At 35.6% G+C, this 25,932-nt stretch overlaps 1 protein-coding gene across 3 annotated transcripts in view; it reads left to right on the forward strand.

Moving 5' to 3' along the window:
• Positions 1 to 25,932, forward strand: part of TAB2 (TGF-beta activated kinase 1 (MAP3K7) binding protein 2) — an 86,620-nt gene that overhangs the window by 8,043 nt on the left and 52,645 nt on the right. For 2 of the 3 annotated variants that reach the window (XM_060283606.2, XM_030853202.3), the window contains exon 2: positions 16,963 to 17,111. The exons of the other annotated variant lie outside the window; for it this stretch is intronic. The gene's annotated coding sequence lies outside the window, so the exon portion shown is untranslated. The remainder of the gene's footprint in view (positions 1 to 16,962; positions 17,112 to 25,932) is intronic. 3 annotated transcript variants of the gene reach the window in all.

Consider the following 25,932-nt stretch of genomic DNA (forward strand, 5'->3'; position numbering starts at 1 on the left):
TCTGTTAACTTGTCAACTTGTCAACCTCCTCCCTTTTAACTAAACATCTTAATTTTATCGTGTTGGGAATCTGTGATGTATGATAAGAAAAGACCTGGTCTTTAAAGTCAGATGAGCCCAAGTTCAAATGTGAGTTCTATTACTAACTATAGCTTTGTGGTCTTGGGCTAATCACTCAAACTCTTTGACTCTAGGACTTGTCTTTAGAAAAATACATAGGTATAATAATACCTACCTTGCATGGTAGTTTTAACTACATTATCTGTATTTCTTATGTTAGCTAGCTCTGTATTTATGTTACCTAGCACAGTACTTACCTGAATTTAGTAGACATCAATAAGTAGTCGTCAAAATGTCTGATATATCCTATGCTTTTTGAGGCAGATTTTCTTCCCTGTAACTTTCTTATATCAATATTAGCTTCTATTTAGCGAAGCTCAGTTTCAAAAAGTATTAATCTTTCAAACAGAACAAGGTGAATTATTTTTTCTAGTAGACATATAGCTCAAATAATGGGAGGTAATCTTACATTTGGAATTTAGCTTTGTTAGGTTTTTCTTTCAGAATACCTGTTCAATTCATTTTCCCCAACAAGTAGAATAAAAGGGAAATAACTTCTATACTGTTTAATTTACTGTACCTCTTCAGACCAAGGGTGAAATAAACAAAACATCACCATTATTATTTTAATTACAAAATAAACATGCACATTATTAATTCTTTGTATTTTTCTTATCTGTTCCTGTGAAAAAGCCCACATTTTTAATTTGAAATTAGTTCACAACCCATGATTTAGGTTTTTTTATGAAAAGCATTAGAAAATTGGCATGGATCGGATTTTGAAAACACTGAAAATATATGAGCTTAAATATAATACTATAAAACATATACCACTTTATCTGTATAAGGTGACCTTCGTAATTTTTTGTTTTAAATTGCTAGTTAATATTTTTTCAATTATTTTAATAGTATTATTTTCTGTGTCCATATTTCACATTCAAAAAAGATACAGTGCTGAATTTCCTGATGTTCATTACTGGGTTAACTGTGATTTTTTGCTTTGAGTTTTCCTAAAAGTTTTTTTATCTTAATTCATTGAGTGAACTGGTGATTGTTGTAGAATATTTTGCTGTACTAATTAGTATTAATTGCTATTGTATAAGTAATATTTTAACCTACTAATAATACAGTTTGTATTATACAGTGATGCTTATACAAACATTTTCTGTTCATCAGCTTTTATTGGTGCTATGTTATCACTAGAAAATAGTAACAAAGAAGATAGCAATATAGGCAAGAAAGTTTGCTTTTTAAAAGGGCTTCAGAACAGAGTGTTTGTTCCATTTTAATTCATTGAGCACAGATTGTGGTATAATTGCTTGGTTAATTTTTAAAAGACTGTTAGTGACCTGACAAACATGGGCGTCTACTCTTTGGAACTCAAGCAGATGCATGTAGGCATCACAGTTAAGTAGTTACTAGAACTGAAGAGAAAAAGTACTCACGATATCTAAGGGACCATTGACAAACAAAAGTTGGTGAAAATACAGGTACTGTGTGTTTGCATTGAGAGTAACTTGCTGTTTACCTTGTGACTAGCATATACCTGAACTGTACTTAACTAAGTACTGTTTGCTACTTTATGATGATTTTCTAAGGAAATGGAAAAATAAACATGTGGAAGTGGGGTTTCAAAAAATAGAAAATTTCCATTTCCACAAAGCCAATTCTGCTTTTTTACATATGAAAATGTATTGACATGTATTGGTTGGGCTTGACTTTTCTTTTTCTCTTTTGAGATTTTTCTAGCTGAGGTGGTGCTTGGGCCTGAGTGAGACATCCTCATTCTCTTCATGAGATTTTCCCCTCATGAACAATGGTATGAATTTACAGGATGACTGTTCAGAGCCGTTGCTGTAGCTCTGTGAATGGAACAAGAAGTACTCTTTTGAGGAAGGTAACTGGTTCATGGGAAAAGTGAACTGGTGATCTTCGCCAAACCAAGCTACGGAATCAGTACTTCAGTTTCTATAGGGTATCACATGACCAAAAGAATAGAAAGAAACTCCATAGAGTTTGTTTCATATGGCTTCTATGATATACCTGTGCAAAATAGCTAACCCAAAAAATCTTGCCTGACTCATTCTTTCACCATGCCTCATCTCTACCTTCTTTATTGGTCAACCTAATTCACCTATCCAGTAGTTTTGAATTAGTTTTGAGTCCTGCTGTGTGCCAGGTATTTTGCTAGGTGATGGGATTGGAAGGATGACTAACATATTGTTCTTGCCCTCAAGGGACAGGTATACAAGCTATCAATAGTGTACTAACACTAGCAAATGCAGTGACAAGGTTAGACATAAAACACTTTAGGAATCTACAGGAGGGAGTGTCTGACTCAGTGAGGGAAGGAGGGATATAAGAGGGAATTCTTCATAGGAAGGGTGACACAATCTGTTTGTGTCAGATAGGCAAGGAAGAGGAGGACAAGTTGGGAGAAGAAAGGCCATTGCAGTCAGAGAGAACAACATGCATAAAGGATGGAGGTAGCAAAGTCCACACCTATTCAATACTGTGAATAGTTCCACAGTGCATTAGGTACCAGTGGTGGGTTAATTGGAAGTGAGGTGGAAAATGAGAAGAAAGAGCATGAAAATACTTGTATGCTCTGTAAAGTAGATTTGACTTCATCCCATAAATGATGGAATGTTTAAATTAACATTCTAGAAAGATTTCTCTGGCTGCAGTGTAGAGAATATTTAGAAAAGAGTGGGGGGGGGGCGGGAGGTAGCCTTATAACCGTTTATTTGAGAATTGATAAAGACGTGAGTTAAGGCTGTAATTAGGGAGAAGAGTAGGTGATGAATTTGAGAAGAGAATACTGAGTGTGAAGTATGTAAGTAATCACACATGCCCTGGCTTGAGTACCTGAGTGCATAGTATAATGCCTGCCATTCATCAGCACAAGAGCATACCAGGGGCAGTAACAGGTGAGGAAGATGTTTGAGTTCTGTTTGTTGGTTTTAAGGTTCCTAGAGAGAGAGAAAGAGAAAGAAGACATCATTTTATTTGGGAGGCAACACGGAAGTCTTCTCTGATTAGATGACATTTGAGCAGGTGCCTGAGTGAAGTAATAAAGGGAAAGAGCTTTCTAAATAGAGAGGCAGGAGCATGCTTGCCGTGTTCCAACAGCAAGAAGACCAGTGCAGTTGGAGTTAAGAGAGCGGGAGAAGAGTGGATGAGATCCTCTCATCTACTGATGTGCTTTCCATGTAGCTATTTAGATCGTAGAAAGGATTTTAGTATTCAGGATGAAATTAGAAGCCACGGAAGGATTTTAAGACGTGAGCTATTTTCCTTTTTTTCCCCCTTTCACTCTTCAAGAATTGCTATAAAAATGGAATCATGTGTTGTGTTATATATTTTGAGATTGGCTTTTTTTCACTCAGCGTTATGCGCTTGAGATACATCCAAGTTGTTTCGTGTATCAGTAGTTCATTGCATTTTAATGCTAAGAAGTATACCATTGTATGGATGTACCACAATTTGTTCAGCCATTGATTGAAGGAATTTTGTGTTTCCAGTTTGGGGCTCCAAAACTAAAGCTGCTGTGAACAGTTTTCCACGGGTTTTTATGTGAAAATACTTTTTCATCTCTCTAGGATAAATCCCCAGGAATACAGTGGCTGGGTTGTATGATAAATGTATGTTTAACTCTGTAAGAAACTGCCACTTTTCCAGAGTGGCTGAACCATTTTACATTCCCATCAGCAGTATATGAGAGATCTAATTTCTCTGCATCCTTGTCAGCGTTTGGTATTGTCAGTATATTTTTTATTTCAGCCATTCTAATAGATATGTAGTGACATCTCTTTGTGGCTTTAGTTTGCATTTCCCTAATAGCTAATGATGTTGAATGTATTTTCATGTGCTTGTTTGCTGTCTGTGTATCCTCTGTGGTGAAGTGTCTGTTCAAGTCTTTTGCTTATGTTCTGATGGGATTGTTTGTTTTCTTGTTGTTGAGTTTAGTGAGTTCTTTATGTATTCTGGACACAAGCCCTTTGTCAAGTATGTGATTTGCAAATATCTTCTCCTGATCTGTGCCTTATCTTTTCATCCTCTTAATGGGGGCTTTTGCGGAGAAAAAAAAAATTGATGAAGTCTAATTTATCTTTTTTTCTTTTATGAATTGTGCCTTTTGTTGTCAAGTCTAATAAGAGCTCTTTGCTTAACCTTAGGTTTCCAAAGGCATTCTCCTATTTTCTTCTAAAAGTTTTCTAAAAAGCTTTACATCTTGCGTATGTAGATCTATGATCCAGTTTTACATAATCTTCACATAAAGGTGTGAAGTTTAGATTGAAGTTCACTTTTTGTCTGTGGATTGTTCAGCTGTTCCAACACCACTTGTTAAAAAAAATTATCCTTCCTCCATTGAATTGCTTTTGCACCTTTGTCAAAAGTCAGATGGCTGTGCTTGTGAGCGTCTGTTTCTAGATTCTTTATTCTGATCCACTGATCTTTGTGTTTATCTCTGTACTACTACCACACTGTCTTGATAACTGTAGCTGTATGGTAAGTCTTAAAACCAGGTAGTAAAACTTCCCTAACTTAATTCTTCTTTTTCAGAATTGTTTTAACTATTGCATTTCCTTTCCATGGAAAATTTAGAATCTATAAAAAAATCATGCTGGGATTTTGGTAGGAATTGCATTAAACCCTTAGATCAATTTGGGGAAAATTGACATTTTTATTTTGTTAAGTCTTTCAAGCCATAAACAAGTTTATCTCTCCTTACAGTTAGGTTGCCTGATTTCTTTCATCTGCATTTTGTAGCTTCCAACACACAAATTCTATACATGTTTTGCTAGGTTTATAACTAGATACGTTTTTTTTTTTTTGGAGCAGTTGTAAATGATACTGTGTTTTAAATTTTGGTTTCCAGTTGTTTATTGCTAGTTTATAGCAATATGGTTGATTTCTGTGAGTTCACCCTTTATCCTGAGACATTGCTAAACTAATAAATTCTAGTAGTTTTTTTGTGGAGACTGTGGGTTTTCTAATGTGTCTATGAATAGACAGTTTTATTTCTTCCTTTCCATTCTGAATGCCTTTTATTTCCTCTTCTTGCCTTACTGCTCTGGTTGGTACTTCCAATACTGTGTTTAGTAGGCGTGGTGACATCAGACAAGCTAGTCTTATTCCAGATCTTAAGGGAAAGCATGAAGTCTGTCACCATTAAGTACATGTTAGCTGTAGGTTTTTTGTAGGTGCCTGTCTCTTCCTAATTTAAGAATCACTTGATATGACCATACGGTTTTTCTTCTTTAAACTGTTAACTGAAGGTAACTTTCCTTGTTAAAAGATTCACTCTGGCAGCTCTTTGTGGAATAAACTATAAGGGCAGGGCAAAGATGTCAACAGGGAAGCCATATTGGAAATTACTGCAGTTATCCAAATGAGAGCTGATGGTGGCTTAGACCAGAGTAACAACAGGAAAGAGTGTGAAGAGATCATATTTTGGATATATTACAAACCATGGGTGGGCAGAAATTGCTGATGAATTGGATCTGAGGCATAAAAGAGAAGTCAAGGATGACTCCCAAGATTTTTGGCCCAAGCAGTTGGGAAGTATGGAGTCGTTGTTGGCTGAGTTGGGGAAGACAGTGAAGTAACAAGTTTGGGCTGGGCAATCAAGAGTTTTTTTTTTTTTTTTGGATGTGTTAACTTTGAAAGGCCTACTAGACACTTAACTGGACCTATCAAGTAGGTAATTTGATATGCAAATGGAATTCAAGCAAGAAATTCAGGCTAGAAATAGAAATTAGAGAGTCATCAGTTGAGTTGATATTTGAGAAATTATAGTGATAGTTATTAAAAATTATACCTGTAACCTTTTTCTTTTTACTGTGCCATTGTTTAAGGCTTATTAGCAAAAAGCAAGATTCTCCTAGCACGTGAAGAACTTTGTGAAAATTTTGATTGGTTCTGTTTATCAACACTGTTGTTTATCTCACATTGAGTGCACCAGAAATTATGTGGTTGGGAGACAAATTTGGGGGATATATATTTATTGTAATGTGTATTTAATCATGCTTATTTGAAAAGTAGATGGCTATAATAGTAGTATAGACACATGTGCTTTACTAATTTTCAGAGCTTTGTCCTAAATCTTTGTAAATGAAGTAGCTTTATGCATATTGTGAAAAGGATTTGACACTATTATTAAGTGACTGAAAGGCTTTCTGTGGCAACATTTCTTTTGTAGATAAAACAGATAGCCAAAGAGACAGATCAAAAACAAAAATTTAAAATAGGAATGCAAAATAGCTAGCAAGGAGAGACTTAGATTTCTGACTTAGAGCCAGAATTAAATTGGTAAAGGGAAAGGGTAAGCCTCAGTTTACAGACGTGGTAAAAAGATCTTCTGAGTTCCATTCAGGTATGTTTTCTTCATATTAAGGTATTCTGGAAAATACTTTTTTAAGTGGCATGATATTTTCTGTTGTAACTGATTAATGCTTTTTCTTATTTATAATTTAAATATCTCAGGACTTTTTTTCCCCTATCACAGGATTTACCATATTTTATTATAATATTCTGTTTATTTTTCAGTTTCTCCCACTAAATAAGTTTTTACAGCATCAGTACAATACCTTGACATGTAAGCTCTATGTAAATATTTGTGAATGAATGAGTGAACACACATACTACTAAAGTTTAAAGCTAGAAGATTTGCTTGCTTTTAAAAGTAAGTGAGTTTTTGAGATTCCAGAGTATAGGTTTTGGTCAAATGTCTTTTCTGGGGCTTCCCTGGTGGCGCAGTTGTTGAGAGTTTGCCTGCCGATGCAGGGGACACGGGTTCGTGCCCCGGTCCGGGAAGATCCCACATGCCGCGGAGCAGCTGGGCCAGTGAGCCGTGGCCGCTGAGCCTGCGTGTCCGGAGCCTGTGCTCCGCAATGGGAGAGGCCACAACAGTGAGAGGCCCACATACCGCAAAAAAAAAAAAAAAAAAAGTCTTTTCTGAGTAGTACCCTGATGCTTTCAAACAAATATTACACTCCTGAAGAATGCACCCAAACATAGCAACATTACTAACCCAAGGTCAGTGAAGCACACATTTTGCCATTTGTTATTTGTTCTTTTTTCCGAGTGGTAGTGGATTTATGCAAAATCATCTAAAGTTGGCCCAGACTTCTTGTACGGAATGGAGCACACATGGCAAATAGTAGGCTGGGCTTAGAGTTTAGACCATAGTAGTATCTCATAGGAAATTTCCTATACACATTTTAAAAGAAAGTAACTTTCATCTGCCTTTAGGAGGACTAGGTCCTCCCTATTTCCAGGTAGATGGTAGGGGTATAAGCCTCTTTTCTCTTCAGTTAAAAACATTTTTATTTACCTTCCCTCTTTGAGCTTTACAAGACAAAAATACCCTGAGCCATTACTGTTCCAATTCAGATTTAAGCCCCAAGAGAAGAGTTATTTTTGAAAGCCATAATATTTTATTTCCAGATCCCTAGTGTGTTTGTATGTGTATGTTTACGTACGTGTATGTATGTATATAGCTGTATATACATGTATATATTGTGCTAGTCAATGACATATTAATGAAATTAATAGGAAAAATGGCTTTCCTCTGGTATTGTTGACACCAACATAGTAAGAATGTAAATTGTTTGGTGCTCTGTTTTAGGCATTGTGGGGAATAAGGCTGGGGCCAGAGGGGGGCGGGGCGCTATATAAAATAATCCTTATTTTCTCTGGGAGAGAACAATGTGTAGTCAGCTGAGTCTGATACAGAGGTACCTACTTCTCATGATTATTGAGAGCATTAAATGAGTGAATGCATTATAAATCATTTGGCCCCGTGCTTAGCACACACATAAATGCTTAATAAATGTTAGCTATTCATTGTTACAAAATTATTATAAAAATAATAAAATTAAAACTTTATTGTTATTCCTTTTTTCATTTGGCTTTCTTGATCCCATTCTTTCCTGCATTTTATCTAACTTTTCTGACTCCTTTGTTGTAAGTTCTTGGTCTTTAAGTCTCCTCTCTTCCTGCCCAACCTCTTTTCCATTATTCCCTTGGTCAATGTCATCACCTTCTACCAAAACTCAGTACAGTCTAATTCTACAAAATCTTTTACCTCTCTTGGGGAGGAAAGTGACATGATCCAGCTATGTTTAGGAGCTAGAAAGCTTGTTACCACTGTGAAATATAGCTTAGAACGGCCTAAGAGTGGAATGAGCCATCAGATAAGAGATTATTGTGTTACTTTGATTATCCAGGTAAAAGATACCTGAACCAGGAGGTTGTGGGACTACAAAAGGGGATTAATGCAAGAAACATTTGTGGGAGTAATCAGTAGAACTTTGCCAGTGATTGTATATGGTGAGGAAAAGAATTGAAGACCCTGAGATTTCTAACTTCAGAATCAGTGCTCTGTTAATTAGTAGTTAACATATAGCTATATTATTGCGTGGGAGGCAGTGGGTTGAGTTTTGGATAAGATGACTTAAGGTTACTAGCATGGCACTGTCAGACTATTTATTTGTTCCAGTCCCACCCACTTATCCTTCCCCCTTACTCACTCACTCAGTCTCTGAATTCCATTGCTATTAGTCTAAGAACTTTCCTTTAAGAAAAGTAATTTCTATTTGGTCATAAACAGCACTAGAGATTGAAATGTGTGGAGAGCAGTTCCTTGTTTCCTACCCGCATTCACATTATCCTCCTCTTTTGGGCTCTTCCCTCCGATGAAAAAGATTACTTCGAATAGTATTTACCACCATGACTGCTATCACCCACCCAACTTCTGTGATATTGGTATTTAAGTTTTTATATTTTTATATAAAGTAAATGAGGCAATTTGGCAGAGCTCTTTGAAGAAGAATAAAACTTCATGAAGTGTTTGTGATTAAAATATTAATCAGTGAGTAGAGTAATACCTCATTCATCTAGTATCATTAGGCAATAAATATTCTACAGACAATTGAAACTTATCCCCAAATCTATTTCTTTATAGACTTTATGTATAGAGATTTTAATGTTATATTTATATACTATGTAGATTATATATATATTTTTAATAGCTCCAAATCTTTTTCTTTATAATGTTTTATATGATTTACTGCCTTCTAAGAACATTTCTCCACCCCAACTTTACCTATTCTGAAAGACAGAAACAGCTTTTTGTTCCAGAGCCTCATAATGAGAATCAGGAACCCCAGGTTCTAGTCCAAGGCCTAACAGTAAATTCTTGTGTGCGTTTTTGTTTTTCATTGTTTTGGGGGGTTTTTGGGTTTTTTGTTTTTTGTTTTTTTACCATTGAATCAGTGGACTCTGGAATTGTGCCTGGCATGTAGTAGATGCTTAGCAAATATTTTTTGAATGAATCATTGTTTTATGCCTACTTTAGCACTCCGTTCCTGATTTATTACTTGGAATTCATTACTGCCAGGTAAATAAGTTTCTGAGTTTTTAATATAATATGACTATCTAGGTTCTGATTGAGGTGAATTATTAATATTAAGCTTAATTTATGAGTCTGTTTTTGCTGCTTAGTGGAATTTTCAGTCCTCTTGATGTATTTTCTGGTACTTAAACTTCCCAAAGAAATTGTCTTCTGATACTTGGTTTATTGAGAATAGTTTCTTTATTGAATACATTTGATGTGCCTATATTATATGTGCAGTGTCCTGTATACAAGCATGTCACCCATGTCCCCAGGGATCTTACACCTTGGATGAATAGATGCGGAAGTGGAACTCGAAGAAAATAATTACATGTTGGGTCATGAAGCATTGACCCACAGGTACATTAGGAGTTCTAGGAATAGAGAGATCCATGTGAGCTGAAGAAGTAGAAAAAGAATTCGAAAAGGAGATGGAACATGAATTGCTTTTCAAGAGATAGTTAAGATTTTGATAAGCATGCAGGTGGAGAAATGATATCCTAAGCTAGAGCAGTAACATAGTCAGGAATGAAAGCAGGGTTGAACATGTTCAGACAAAACCTGACTGAAGTTCTCTGACTGTGGGGACTAGTGGGAAATAAAAGTAGGTGGATTTAATAGGGTTTAATTCTAGACTCCATAACCCTGAAGAGCATCTGAGGAGAGAATTTAAAGGAGTCCCTGAAAAAAAAAATCTGTATATTTTTACCAACGAATAACCTGTAACTGAAATTTAATATTTCCTTCCATTATGATTTTAAACAGTAAAGCACAGTAGTATTAGCAGTACCTGTGACTTTATTACTAATGGAAAAAAAGCACAGATATTTTCATATTACTTTACTGTTGTGGCTCTCTCTGAGTACAGTTTATGTAGATTACTACTTCAAAATTATAGTTGTTATTAGACCCCTGCTGGATTTTATTGTTGAGTGTTAATAAAGAAGCAATTATATCATAAATATGGGTTCTAAAGAACACTTGATTACTGTGCTTTTCAGTATAATTGATTTTCTTTGTGATCATTTATTTTACTCATTAAAAATCATTCTTTTTAAAAAATAATTAGCTATATTTCAGTAAAACTGGCCTTTACTGAAAAGCCGGGGTTGGCCAGGGGGGTGTCCGTGATACCAGTCCTAGTGGAACCAAACTGGAGAAGACCTTGAAAACCACACTGAGGAATTTTAGTTGAAGTGATAAATAGGGGAGCGGCCTAGTATATTTTTCATTTGTTTGTGTTGTTTTAATTACAGAATAAATACGTCAATTTAGAAATTTTTAAAACTTCATAAAGTTTGAAAAAAAAGAGAACCTCTTCTTAGCTTACAGTTATAGATAAGGTAACAAAAATTCATCTATAATCCCACAATCACCATCTTTACCCTCTTATTATGTATCTGTTCCAGTTTATTAAGTTCTTGTGCAAAGCAGTGAAATATTTTAAGTGGTTATATAGGAGCCTTTCTTAATCTGCTTGATGGGTCTGATGGAAAGAACTTAATGGTAGGGAGGTAAACCATGGGTCTGGTCGTTTAGAAATTGGATGATTGGGATAGTGTGGTAGCAGTAGTTGTGGAGTAGAATTGGCAATTGTGGTGTTTGGAAAGAAGAACCTATAGGACTTGGTGGTAAATATGGAGACTGAAATGCATGGAGTGGTGTAAGGGGAAGTATCAAAAAGAAAGTTAAGAATAGGGTGCCTAAATTAGGATTCTTGGAACAATATTGTACAGGTCCATGATAACTTTTCTGAAACCCTGGGGCCAGCTATGTTTTGGAATTCATAATTTTTTGAATTTTAGAAAGGTAAGATGTGTATATATTGTATACTATGTAACATGCCCAGCAAGGTTTGAGGCATCACCCAGTAGTTAAACACTAGTATCTCTGCAGTGAAAAATGGAAATGTTTACAGTAAGTGGCTAAATAAAGCCTATAAGTAGCTTCACGTCAGTTCAAAGCAGATTTTTGCCACTACCAGATGAGTTTTGACATGAAGCTTCATAAAAAATCTTTTCAGAACTTTTTAGATTTCAGAACTGTGGAAGTGATTGTGAACTGTACTGACTGTAATATCCAGTGAGGAGAGTCTCAGGAGTTGTGTTTTGAGGAATGTTAGTTATTAAATGGATGAAATTTGAAGCAGTTGAGAAAGGTAAAGGAAGGCAAGAGAAAACTTAAGGTAATTTCAGTTTTCAGGCTAACAAGAAAATTGCTATTTCTGATAAAAATGGGAAGTTGAAGAGGGGAAGCTAGTTTGGGGAAGAGTTTAAGTTTAAACTTAAGCACAATTAAGAGGAAAAAAAATCTTCCTGCTTCACATGAGATTCCCTTTTATTTCTCATGCATTCTGTATCATGGGTAAATGAGCTTAAAAGTTTAGAAGTGTTGGAGTAGAAAATTTCCTTTTAAAATGAGCTGTTAATTTTCAGAGCCTATAGACTCTGATGTTGAGATATTAAAGTACTTCTAGCTTGGGAGTTGTTGGAAAGGTATTCCTAGATAACAAAGGGTTGTGGCCCTGCTCACTAGAACAAAACTTGGACAGTAGACCAAAAGGAGAAGAGTGAGGTACTGGTCCTCTAACAGGATACTTGTCTGTATGGCTGAATCATTAATACGGCCATATTTATAATCATATGAATATATTCAGAAGTAGTAATTGGTGGAGAAGCAGTGGTAGCTGACACGTTTTCAGTGCTTAATACATGTACCAGGCACTGTTCTAAGTGGTGTTCAGCAAACAGTCTAGTGGTATCTGTTCCTGCCTTGTAGACTAGGTCATGATTATCAACCTAGGTAGGAAGCATTAGGCTAGGTAGTGGTGTGATTTTGATTCCCAGTTCACTCTAAAAATCTGGAAGATAGATAATTAATGCACGAATATATAGAATTGAGTAGGTTTTAACTTTATTGCCATTCCATGATTTTTTTTAAAAAATTACTTTGATAAATGGACTCATACATTAGTATTGTCATATTAGAAATATGGACAAGTATCTTTAACAAAAATGAAACAGGGGCCAGTAATTACTCTTGAAATTTTAGTTGCTTTCTATTTACTATATATGTATATATTTGTTTTATGATTCATAAGTTTAAAAAGGCAAATTTTGCTTAAACTTTTATTCAAATTCTGCTACTGACTTGTGTGAGTTGAACTTTATATTTTTCTTCTGTTAAATAAAGATGTTGGACTTAATAATCTCTAAGATCCTTTCAACATCAAATTCTATGATTCTGAATGCTTACGTTTCATCAAGTAGAACAGGAAGGTTAAACTACAATTTAAAGGAGCTTCTCCCTAGATGATGCTGTAACTGTAGATGAGATGCCAGAGCAAGAAGTGAGAGAATAAATGTCATAGATTTTACTTATACATCCTTTTGACAAACATTAAGAAGTACCAAAATAAGGAACCTAGGACGCTAGAAGAATATGCAATATTGACCAGAAAAGTTTTAAAGAAGAGAATGATCAGTAAGTATTCAAGTTAGTAATTAATCAATCAAGTTAATAAAATATAGAGGAGGGAACCCTGGACCTGGAGTTAGAAAGCCACAAATACATCTCTGGCCCTAACTCTGCTGCTTATTGGAGTTTTGATAATCAGTAAATTGATGTATTTTTCTGAACCTTGCAAATGAGAGTAATAATTACCTAGCCTTACTGGGTGGTTTTTCATGAGCATCAAATGATATGGTGAATTAAAAGTGCCTAGTAAAACTTAAAATATTCTATGGGAACTTCCCTGGTGGCGCAGTGGTTAAGAATCTGTCTGCCAGTGCACAGGACACGGGTTCAATCCCTGGTCCGGGAAGATCCCACATGCCATAGAGCAGCTAAACCCGTGCGCCACAACTACTGAGCCTGCGCTCTAGAGCCTGCGAGCCACAACTACTGAGCCCGTGTGCCACAGCTGCTGAAGCCCGTGTGCCTAGAGCCCATGCTCCACCACAAGAGAAACCACTGCAATGGGAAGCCCACGCACCGCAACGAAGAGTAGCCCCAGCTCACTGCAGCTAGAGAAAGCCGGCGTGCAGCAGTGAAGACCCAATGCAGCCATAAATGAATAAATTTTTAAAGAATAAAATATTCTATGAATTTCCTTTAAAAAAACAAGATTTAACAGTACATTTGAAGATCTAATTGGATTTATTAAAAAAATATGAAACAAGCCGCAAAGTTTTTGCAAAATGGTGGGTAAGGCTCCTGAAGAGGTTATTGGATTTGGTGATTTGAATAAAACTTACCAAGGGATAAAACTTGAAGGCAGATTAAAACAAATTTGAGACCAAAGCATAACTACTCAGTAGAGAAGTTTGGCAAGGCACAGATGGTGAGAGAGAGATGTCCTAGCATAACTTGTTTATTCTTTGCATTGCTATTGCAGTTTTTTGTATGCATGGTTGTGCTCCTTACTAGATTAGGAATAGAGGGCAGGAACTGCAGTTCATTCTCAGTTCCTTGAATAGAGTAGCAGTTTTAATAAACAGCTTTGTGAATAAATACTTGCTGAACAAGACTTAACTGATAAGGAAAGTTTTTGTGGTATAAATGTGTTCATGGATATATGTTTAAGATGGTTAAGACTTAAACAGGTTCGTAGGTTGAAGTGAGAGATTGAAAAGAAAGGGTGTTGTGGAAATGTGAAAGAAAGGGATAGGATCCGGAGCCACAAATGAAAATGCTGGTCTTAGCTGATATGAGACTCTTTCCTGCAAAAAGCACTAGATAATTAGCTGTGTATATCAGAATATAGAGAAGAAAAGGTAAGCTTCCTGGTTCTTTTTATAAAGCCACGTAACGTAAAATATGAACATAAAAGATTGCACATCAGTCTCACAAAAGTTGGTGCAAAAAATGCTTAATAAAACTGTCAAATGGAATCTAGCATTACATTAACAGAATAATACTATAACTGAGTAATATTCACTCTAGGAATGTAATGATAAATCAAGTTAAGTCATATTAGTAGGTCACGGGGGCTATGAATATCTTGACGGATATCAAAAAAAAGGGAAATCAACATTTATTTCTAATAAGAATGCTTAGTGAAACAAGAACGAATGAACATAGCCAAGATTTTATATATCTCAGACCGGAAGCCAGCATTTTGTTACTAGAAATGGTAAAATACTAGAATTCCTATTTTAGTATTTAGTGAAATACGAAATTCCTTTTTAAAAGTCATGAATCAAAAAAGGTCTGGCCAGCATTACTGTTACATAATATTGTCTTGGGAATGCTGGCCAATATAATTAGACCAAAAAACAAAACAGGAGGTGTAATTATTGAAAGGGAGGAGGCACATTTATTTGTAGATGACATTTTATATCTGGAAAATCCAAAAGAATCAACTGAAACATTATTTGAGTATGAGATTTCAATATGATAGTAGTTATAAAATAAAAACAAAAATTAATGGTTTGTCTATAAAAGTGTTTTTCTTGATGTCTTTAAACTGAAAGTCTATCCATATGGGTTAATGAATAGGAATCCTCATTTTTAAATACTTTTTTTTTCTTTTTTTTTGCCTTCTGGCAAAATTTAGTTTAATCTTTTCATCTCTAAGTAAATTGCAATCTCTTTTGAGTAAGACTCTTTCTTTCCATGTTAACTTTTAAAAACTATTTGAAATAAAGTTGTAGCAGTGAATACATTTCGAGTAACTTTAAGGAAATTTCTTTTTCTTTTTCTTTTTAAAATTCCTTGTGGCCTGCGATAATGCTCTATTACTTGGTAATGCCAGGGAAGGTGTAATCTGATCTTTGAACCATATTTGGTAAATAATAATTTTGTGTGGAACCCACTGTTCTATCAGTAAGAGGAAAATTATTGCTCAAATGTAAGGCTTTTCTTTGCCCTTAAAGCATTTCCTGACTTAAAGACCTAGTTAGATCATACATTGATTCCTTTTGTTTTTTAAAAGGCACTGTATCCCAGATCTATAACCTTTTAACCTGTTGACAAACGTATTTTCTCCTTTACTTGGAGGAGGAAGAATTACATGTCTACTTACTTGTTTACCACTAATTCTCTTTATATCCTAAATGTAAACTGTTATATTTTTATTTATCATCAATTCTCAGAACTGAGCGTTCTTACATTTGCTTTGTTCTGAAATCAGTGTTGATGAACCAGTTATATCTCTTAGGATGTGACACAGTTGAGTTATTTAAACCTAAAGCTTGTTACACAGCTGTTGCTTTAGCATTTATTAAAATGAAAGCTTAAGTATACTCATATGTTTAGAACAAAAAAATAATGTTCCATTATGCAGAAAAATGTATTGAATACCTACTGTGTGCCAGGTCATTAGGTGCTAATTCTCATGACAATCCAGTGAGGTGGGGGATGGTATCCCATTTAATAGACCGGAAACTTCTGCAGAGTTTTAGTTTATACTGGAACCAGATTTGAACCTAGATCTTTCTCCACCTGAATATTTTCACCTGCAACATGCCATCACAGAAGGTGGAAAATTGACATTTTTCTTAAAAACTACTTTCATTTTATTTTGCTTTGTTGTGTTTCTAGTCACTAGAAATGCAGGGAGTTAAGTTCTTTGAATCCTTGTCTTCACTACTTTTTTGTCCTGTTACAGTTCTCACAATCTGCCATCATTTGACAGCAGCAGAGGGTTCAGTTTATTTTGACTGCTGTGGGATTGATTCGTTTCTTAGAGAGAGACTCCTAAGGGTATCAGCTCACCAAACATAAGGACATCATTTCCAGGCCCTAGTAATCTAATTAGTACAACAGTCTAACATTTTTAATAGCCTACCATTTCTGTAACCTTTGTAGTTGCAAGTTTTGTGTGTGTGTGTGTTTTTTAAATAATGTGGACCTAACCAAAAAAAAAAAAAAAAAAAATCATTGAATCTGTTTTGGTAATGGAAAAAAGAATTTCCAGTGTGGTTAAGAACCACATCTTATGAGCTGTTCTTTGCCTCCCTCTTTAAGAATTACAAAGTATTTTTAAAAATTGGAACTTGAAATTCAGTTCATTGCTTGGATATATATAAAGCATTTCTTAAGAAACCTCTGACAATTGATTGTAGGAATTTAGGGGAACAATTAGAAGATGATTGGAAATAAGATAGCAAAAGAGAAAACTGACCTGAAAATGAGGACTTTACAATTCCAGTTTTACCAATGAAAGTGAATTTATTGTTGTTTTTCTCGTTCTTTTATACTCTGTGGTTCCATATTGGACAGTCTATTGCTAAAAGCCAATAGAGATTTCATAAAGGCTACTGTTTTAGTTTCTAGAGTTAGGAGTTCAGAGTGGAGTTGTGTAGATTAAGACAATGACTGAACTAATGCAAATAGCATCTTCTGGTAACTTGTAATTTAAGAGATTCTTTTCCACTTAAGAATATTTCATGTGAGAGATATTGGGGACTACCTCACTGCTATTAGATCTCAATGTTATCTGGTCACGTTTCTTGTTCTGCCTACCCCTAGTTTACTCTAGTTTCTCTTCTGCTTTCAAGGCTCCAGACCCAGTTCCTGGACCTGCCCTGGAAAAGAAGTATCCAGTAGAGATGAGCTCACTGCAGTTACTTAATTAAAAATTTGTAAGCTGCAAAAATGGCAATGGGCCAATCAAGAACAGCTACCATTTGAATTTTTCTATTTCCAGGTATGCTAAAGTCCATGGTACCAGCCAAGCTTAGCCATGTAACTGCCTTACTATGAAATCTATAATAACCAACACTTTACTTTCAAAACTTGTGGTCATCTTGCTTTAAAGTTTGGTAACATCCCTAACACCTAGATAACATGCAGCTAGTATTGACTTTAATGTACCTTTGCCTGAATATTTCTAATTTAACTTGTTTGCTAGTAGTAGCAAACTAATGCAAAAACCATTTAAGAAAAATAAATTTGACATGCTATTGAGTTAAGCCCTGTAAATCTCCAAAAAGTACTCTGGTCTTCATTGAAAATAAACAGTAACCACAAAACTGTCTTCCTTTAAGAGGTTCACATGTGGTACAAGTAGTTTAGAGAATTAAATGAAACCAGTTCTCTGTCCTGAGATCCTCAACTATTCTGCACTACGAAAGCCTTCACATAAAGAGTTAATATGGCTTTCAAAAATTGGAAGAAGATTCCTAGATAGAATCAAGTAACGTATTATGTAATACTTTTGCCTGAAGAATTTAATTATATTTTAAATGTACGTATATAACTAGTATTTGCTATGTTTTTACTTGATTGCTCAAAAGAAACCAAAGTCATTAGTAGTTGGAATGTCGTGAAATTTAACAACAAAACTAAAAACTAAGGTTTCTTGCTACCTTAGATTTTAACCGAGAAAAAACCACTTATGAATGGTTAGAGGGCTGAGGTCACTTAGCTTTTAAGGACATTTACTGCTTTTACCAATTTGTATAGATTTAGAAATAATTAATCCATAAAAGGTGACTTTATTTACTAAATGGGTAGATGACCTTACACATCCTTTGATTTTAAAGTTCAATTCAGTTAGGTTAGAGATTACCCAAAATTGAACAGAGGAATTTTATATCCCAGTTGTGATTTTAAAAGATGATTCCAATATTCTAGCTTATGCTTTGTATTCCTTCCTCCAGTGTTAATGCATAATGAATTTAATGTCAGCCAGTCTTGTCAGCATTAGGTCACTGATTATGTGCCACTTCATTTGTTTGGTATGGAAATAATTATATCTCACTGAGTGTTGAATTAGGACTGGAAAGAGTTACTACCAGAGTTACTATAGGGTCATTACCACTGGTAGGTGAATTGAAGGGGAAATTAGAGAGAATTGCTTCAGAATTTCAAGTTGTACTGGTTATCACTGGGGCTATGAGTAATGGTGAAAGTTTTCTACATTATTAAATGCAAATTGTGTATAAAACACTGTGCTAGGCACAGTAGGGATGTAAAAATAAATAAAACTTGCTTTCAGTCAGTTTACAAACAAGTGATACAAAAAAAGTATCATAATAGAGATAAGCAATGTACTTGAGAGTGCCAGAGAGAATCAACTTTGTAGAGAAGGTAATATTTCTACAAAACCTTGAAGAGTAGATAGAACTGTTTAGCGAGAGTGACAAGAGTACTCCTAAGTTATGGAAGTCAGAGTATATAATATATGCTGAAAATTGTGAGCACTCCAATGTGCCTACAGAATAGTAGGGTACAGAAGGAACATGATGGGTGATGGAGCTGCGTCACACATGCTTTCAAATGTCTGATGAAGGAGTTTGGATTTAGTCCAGTAGGTAATGAGAATCCATTGCAGGTTTCTTAGCATTGGCACACTTAAGTCAGTGAGGCTTTTGAAAAGCTGACTGCAGTACAGTGAGGCTTTTGAAAAGCTGACTGCAGTACAGTAATTGATAAGGTTAGAGATTAGGCAGTAGGAACACCTATAAAGGACAACACTTATTGTTATGTGATTGGGCATTATGTGTGAAGAGTTTTACCTGCAGTTTCTCATTTAATCCTTACAAGAATGTTGTAAGAAGTAATTGAAATAATACAGGTTAACAGCGTTCATCACAGAGCCCAACCTGTAGTGAGGCTAAACCAGAGTGGTTATGCTATAGGTTCAGAGGAGAGTGCTCTTGTCCACCTTTATGTATGGACGTTTAAATCTCGTCTGTCAAGACTCCTGATGATTGAGCGTTGTTGCAGTTGCTAACTGTATCGGTAACAGTTTCAGCATTGATAACATAGGCTTTGAGTTATTTGAAAGTACATTGAGTTGGCTCAGTTCAGGTACTTGCAAATAAATTCTTTCTATTCTGCTCTTACTCTCCTACCCACATATCAGAATACAAGTAGTGTTATGGGGAAATATGTAGGAAATAACTTTATAGGGAAAATATTCTGCTTTAAGCTCAATTGTTTATGCTTAATTATACAAGTAATACATGAATATATATCCTTATAAAAAATTCAGACATAACAGAGATGACTAAATCTCCTTGGTCCATCTTCCATCCATGTGTCCCTTTACCCAGCCGGCTCTCATTAGTGTTACCCTTTCAGAGCATTTCCTGTGCATTCATATAAAAATAATCTGTCTAAAAATTTTTTTGTATCCTTTTTTTTTTTTTAACACAAAGAGTATCATTATACATGGGTTTTGCATCTTTTTTCATTCAGTAATGTCTTATAGGTCTTTGCATATAATTGCTTGGATATCTTACTCCACTTAAAAAAAAGTTGTATGATGTTCTTTAGTATTGCTATACAGTAATTTATTTATTCATTCCTCAATGGTCATTCAGGTTGTTCTTTTAGTAATATACACTCCAGTGACATCCTTATGTGCTCCTCTTTAAACACATGTGTTTGTCCATAGGTTAGATACTTTATATTGTTATAGATAGAGCTCTGGTACTTAATGGTCAGCAACAAATTTCATTTACAACTGATTGCGCTAGCACTGGGTAGTGACACCACAGTTGAGAACTGCTGGCCTAGAATACTGTTCTGCTACTGACTTAGTTGGAACTGTAGATATATCTCTTAATACGTCTTTCCATGATTCTCTTCAGTTAAAAAGAAAAAAAAAATGGTTTACCTGTTGTCTTCTCTGCTTCACATGTGGGGAGGATGAAGTAAGATAACAAATATATGCTATAAGAAGTCCAATATAAATCTGAATTCTACTAATTTATAATCTCAGAAGCAGGGACCATATTTTATTCATCTTTGCATGTTTAGAACACATTACCAGGCTTATAGTGGGCAATGTTTGTGGAATGGATCCCAGATATCAAGGTGAACCAAAAAGTAGATCATATTTATGAGAAAGTTCCAGGCCACTATAATTTTCTTAGCTCTTTTACATTATCTAGAATCTGTACATTTTTCACTGAAAACTTTCTACCTTTTTAGCCTTATCTCACTTACCCTTCTACACTACAGCTATAATTCTTCAAATTTATTCTTTCATGGTCTTTCCCGCAACACAAACAGTAGTCAGTGATATCCTGCAAGACTTTTATGATTCATCTGTAATGGCTAAGTTCAAGCACTACATTCTTTGTGAAGTTTCTCCTGCCTCTCCTTAATTCCTAAGTTTTAGACACTTCCTCCTGATCTCCACTGCAGCTTATACACTGCTAAATGGCACAGAGTGAATGTTGCTGAATGAATGCATGCCCACCTCTGGGACTTGGTGGAATGTCACAGAACCAGGCAGGGCTTGGAACTTCAGAGATAAATTATCTGAATCTGGAAAGTGAGAGGCATGTTGTTCTTGCTGACTTGTGGGATTCAGCACATATGGTGCAGAGGAAAGCAATTAAGATCATCTATGATATGCCTGTGCCTACCCTACTTCTTCAGCCTCTTCCTTTATCACACTTTTTCACTGTTAGTCTCACTCCCTGCACTTCAACATTAACCAGCTTCTTGTGGTTTTCCAAACTTGCCATGCATTTAAAGTCTTTTCCCAGACAACTACTTATGATTGAAATATTCTTTCCCTCTTGCCTGACAATCTAGCGAACACATTTTTATCTTCCAAGACCCAGCTTAGGTGTTGCCTTCTTTATTTTATTTTTTTTAAATTATAATCTTGTGATCGTTTTGTTTTTCATGTCATCATTCTTTTTTTTGAATTTTATTTATTTTTTTATATAGCAGGTTCTTATTAGTTATCCATTTTATACATATAAGTGTATATATGTCAATCCCAATCTCCCAATTCATCCCACCACCACCATCCTCCCCACTACTTTCCCCCCTTGGTGTCCATACATTTGTTCTCTACATCTGTGTCTCTATTTCTGCCCTGCAAACCGGTTCATCTGTACCATATTTCTAGGTTCCACATATATGCATTAGTATGCGATATTTTTTTTTCTCTTTCTGACTTACTTCACTCTGTATGACAGTCTCTAGGTCCATCCACATCTCTACAAATGACACAGTTTCGTTCCTTTTTATGGCTGAGTAATATTCCATTGTATATATGCACCACATCTTCTTTATCCAGTCGTCTGTCAACGGGCATTTAGGTTGCTTCCATGTCCTGGCTATTGTAAATAGTGCTGCAGTGGACATAGGGGTGCAAGTGTCTTTCTGAATTATGGTTTTCTCTAGATATATGCCCAGTAGTGGGATTGCTGGGTCATATGGTAGTTCTATTTTTAGTTTTTTAAGGAACCTCCATAGTGTTCTCCATAGTGGCTGTATCAATTTACATTCCCACCAACAGTGCAAGGGGGTTCCCTTTTCTCCACACCCTCTCCAGCATTTGTTGTTTCTGGATTTTCTGATGATGCCCATTCTAACTGGTATGAGGTGATACCTCATTGTAGTTTTGATTTCCATTTCTCTAATAATTAGTGATGTTGAGCACCTTTTCATGTGCTTCTTGGCCGTCTGTATGTCTTCTTTGGAGAAATGTCTATTTAGGTCTTTTACCCATTTTTTGATTGGTTTGTTTGTTTTTTTTTTTTAATATTGAGCTGCATGAGCTGTTTATATATTTTGGAGATTAACCCTTTGTTGATTCATTTGCAAATATTTTCTCACATTCTGAGGGTTGTCAATTCGTCTTGTTTATGGTTTCCTTGGCTGTGCAAAAGCTTTTAAGTATCAATAGGTCCCGTTTGTTTATTTTCGTTTTTATTTCCATTACTCTATGAGGTGGATCAAAAAAGATCTTGCTGTGATTTATGTCAAAGAGTGTTCTTCCTATGTTTTCCTCTAAGAGTTTTATAGTGTCCGGTCTTACATTTAGGTCTCTAATCCATTTGGAGTTTATTTTTGTGTATGGTGTTAGGGAGTGTTCTAATTTCGTTCTTTTACATGTAGCTGTCCAGTTTTCCCAGCACCACTTATTGAAGAGACTGTCTTTTCTCCATTGTATATCCTTGCCTCCTTTGTCATAGATTAGTTGACCATAGGTGTGTGGGTTTATATCTGGGCTTTCTATCCTGTTCCATTGATCTGTATTTCTGTTTTTGTGCCACTACCATATTGTCTTAATTACTGTAGCTTTGTAGTATAGTCTGAAGTCAGGGAGTCAGATTCCTCCAGCTCCATTTTTTTCCCTCAAGACTGCTTTGGCTATTCAGGGTCTTTTGTGTCTCCATACAAATTTTAAGATTTTTTGTTCGAGTTCCGTAAAAAATGCCATTGGTAATTTGATAGGGATTGCATTGAATCTGTAGATTGCTTTGGGTAGTAGAGTCATTTTCACAATGTTGATTCTTCCAATGCATGAACATGGTATATCTCTCCATCTGTTGGTATCATCTTTAATTTCTTTCAGCAGTCTTATAGTTTTCTTTTGTCTTTTGTCTCCTTAGGTAGGTTTATTCCTAGGTATTTTATTCTTTTTGTTGCAATAGTAAATGGGAGTGTTTCCTTAATTTCTCTTTCAGATTTTTCATCATTTGTGTATAGGAATGCGAGAGACTTCTGTGCGTTAGTTTTGTATCCTGCAACTTTACCAAATTCATTGTTTAGCTCTAGTAGTTTTCTGGTGGCATATTTAGGATTCTCTGTGTATAGTATCATGTCATCTGAAAACAGTGACAGTTTTACTTCTTCTTTTCCAATTTTTATTCCTTTTTTTTCTTTTCCTTCTCTGATTGCTGTGACTCGGACTTCCAAAACTATGTTGAATAATAGTGGCAAGAGTGGACATCCTTGTCTTCTTCCTGATCTTAGAGGAAATGCTTTCAGTTTTTCACCAGTGAGAATGATGTTTGTGGTGGGTTTGTTATGTATGGCCTTTATTATGTTGAGGTAGGTTCCCTCTATGCCCACTTCCTGGAGAGGATTTTTTTTTTTTTTTTTTTTGCCATACTTGGGCCTCTCACTGTTGTGGCCTCTCCCATTGCATAACACAGGCTCCAGACCTGCAGGCTTAGTGACCATGGCTCATGGGCCTAGCCGCTGCACGGCATGTGGGATCTTCCCAGACCGGGGCACGAACCCGTGTCCGCTGCATCGGCAGGCAGACTCTCAACTACTGCGCCACCAGGGAAGCCCATCTGGAGAGTTTTTGTCATACGTGGGTGTTGAATTTTGTCAGAAGCTTTTTCTGCATCTATTGAGATGATTATATGGTTTTTATTGTTCAGTTTCTTAATATGGTGTATCACATTGATTGATTTGCATGTATTGAAGAACCCTTGCATCCCTGGGATTAAGTCCCACTTGACCATGGTGTATGATCGTTTTAATGTGTTGTTGGATTCTGTTTGCTAGTATTTTGTTGAGGATTTTTGCATCTATATTCATCAGTGGTACTGTTCTGTAATTTTCTTTTTTTGTAGTATCTTTGTCTGGTTTTGGTATCAGGGTGATGGTGGCCTCGTAGAATGAGTTTGGGAGTGTTCCTCCCTCTGCTATATTTTGGAAGTGTTTGAGAAGGATAGGTGTTAGCTCTTCTCTAAATGTTTGATAGAATTTGCTTGTGAAGCCATCTGGTCCTGGGCTTTTGTTTGTTGGAAGATTTTTAATCACAGTCTCAATTTCAGTGCTTGTGATTGGTCTGTTTATATTTTCTCTTTCTTCCTGGTTCAGTCTCGGAAGGTTGTACTTTTCTAAGAATTTGTCCATTTCTTCCAGGTTGTCCATTTTATTGGCATTTAGTTGCTTGTAGTAATCTCTCATGATCCTTTGTATTCCTGCAGTGTCAGTTGTTACTTGTCCTGTTTCATTTCTAATTCTATTGATTTGAGTCATCTCCCTCTTTTTCTTGATGAGTCTGGCTAATGGTTTATCAATTTTGTTTATCTTCTCAAAGAACCAGCTTTTAGTTTTATTGATCTTTGCTATTATTTTCTTTGTTTCTATTTCATTTATTTCTGCTCTGATCTTTATGATTTCTTTCCTTCTGCTAACTTTAGGTTTTGTTTTTTCTTCTTTCTCTAGTTCCTTTAGGTGTAAGGTTAGGTTGTTTATTTGAGATTTTTCTTGTTTCTTGAGGTAGGCTTATATTGCTATAAACTTTCCTCTTAGAACTGCTTTTGCTGCATCCCATAGGTTTTGGATCATATTGTTTTTGTTGTCATTTGTCTCTAGGTATTTTTTGATTTCCTCTTTGATTTCTTCAGTGATTTGTTGGTTATTTAATAACATATTGTTTAGCCTCCATGTGATTATGTTTTTTCGGGTTTTTTCCCCTGTGATTGATTTCTAATCTCATAGTGTTGTGGTCAGAAAAGATGCTTGATATGATTTCAACTTTCTTAAATTTACTGAGGTTTGATCTGTGACCCAAGACGTGATCTATCCTGGAGAATGTTCCTTGTGCACTTGAGAAGAAAATGTAATCTGCTGTTTTTGGACAGAATGTCCTATAAATGTCAGTTAAATCTAGCTAGTCTGTTGTGTCATTGAAAGCTTGTGTTTCCTTATTAATTTTCTGTTTGGATGATCTGTCCATTGGTGTAAATGAGGTGTTAAAAGTCCCCCACTATTATTGTGTTACTGTTGATTTCCTCTTTCATAGCTCTTAGCAGTTGCCTTATGTATTGAGGTGCTCCTATGTTGGGTGCATATATATTTATAATTGTTATATCTTCTTTTTGGATTGATCCCTTGATCATTATGTATTGTCCTCTCTTGTCTCTTGTAATATTCTTTATTTTAAAGTCTATTTATCTGATATGAGTATTGCTACTCCAGCTTTCTTTTGATTTCCATTTGCATGGAATATCTTTTTCCATCCCCTCACTTTCAGTCTGTATATGTCCCTAGGTCTGAAGTGGTTCTCTTGTAGACAGCATATATATGGGTCTTGTTTTTGTATCCATTCAGCAAGCCTGTGTCTTTTGGTTGGAGCACTTAATCCATTCATGTTTAAGGTGATTATCGATATCTATGTTCCTATTACCATTTTCTTAATTGTTATGGGTTTGTTTTTGTAGGTCCTTTACTTCTCTTGTGTTTCCCACTTAGAGAAGTTCCTTTAGCATTTGTTGTAGAGCTGGTTTGGTGGTGCTGAATTCTCTTAGCTTTTGCTTGTCTGTAAAGCTTTTGATTTCTCCGTTGAATCTGAATGAGATCCTTGCTGAGTAGAGTAATCTTGGTTGTAGGTTCTTCCCTTTCATCACTTTAAATATATGATGCCACTCCCTTCTGGCTTGTGGAGTTTCTGCTGAGGAATCAGCTGTTAACTTTATGGGAGTTCCCTTGTATGTTATTTGTCATTTTTCCCTTGTTGCTTTCAATAATTTTTCTTTGTCTTTAATTTTTGTCAATTTGATTGCTACGTGTCTCGGTGTGTTTCTCCTTGGGTTTATCCTGCCTGGGACTCTCTGCGCTTCCTGGACTTGGGTGGCTATTTCCTTTCCCATGTTAGGGATGTTTTCAACTATAATCTCTTCAAATATTTTCTCAGGTCCTTTCTCTCTCTCTTCTCCTTCTGGGACCCCTATAATGTGAATGTTTTTGTGTTTAATGTTGTCCCAGAGGTCTCTTTGGCTGTCTTCATTTCTTTTCATTCTTTTTTC

The sequence above is a fragment of the Globicephala melas genome, chromosome 14 (assembly GCF_963455315.2).
Source record: "Globicephala melas chromosome 14, mGloMel1.2, whole genome shotgun sequence".
NCBI classification, from domain to species: domain Eukaryota; kingdom Metazoa; phylum Chordata; class Mammalia; order Artiodactyla; family Delphinidae; genus Globicephala; species Globicephala melas.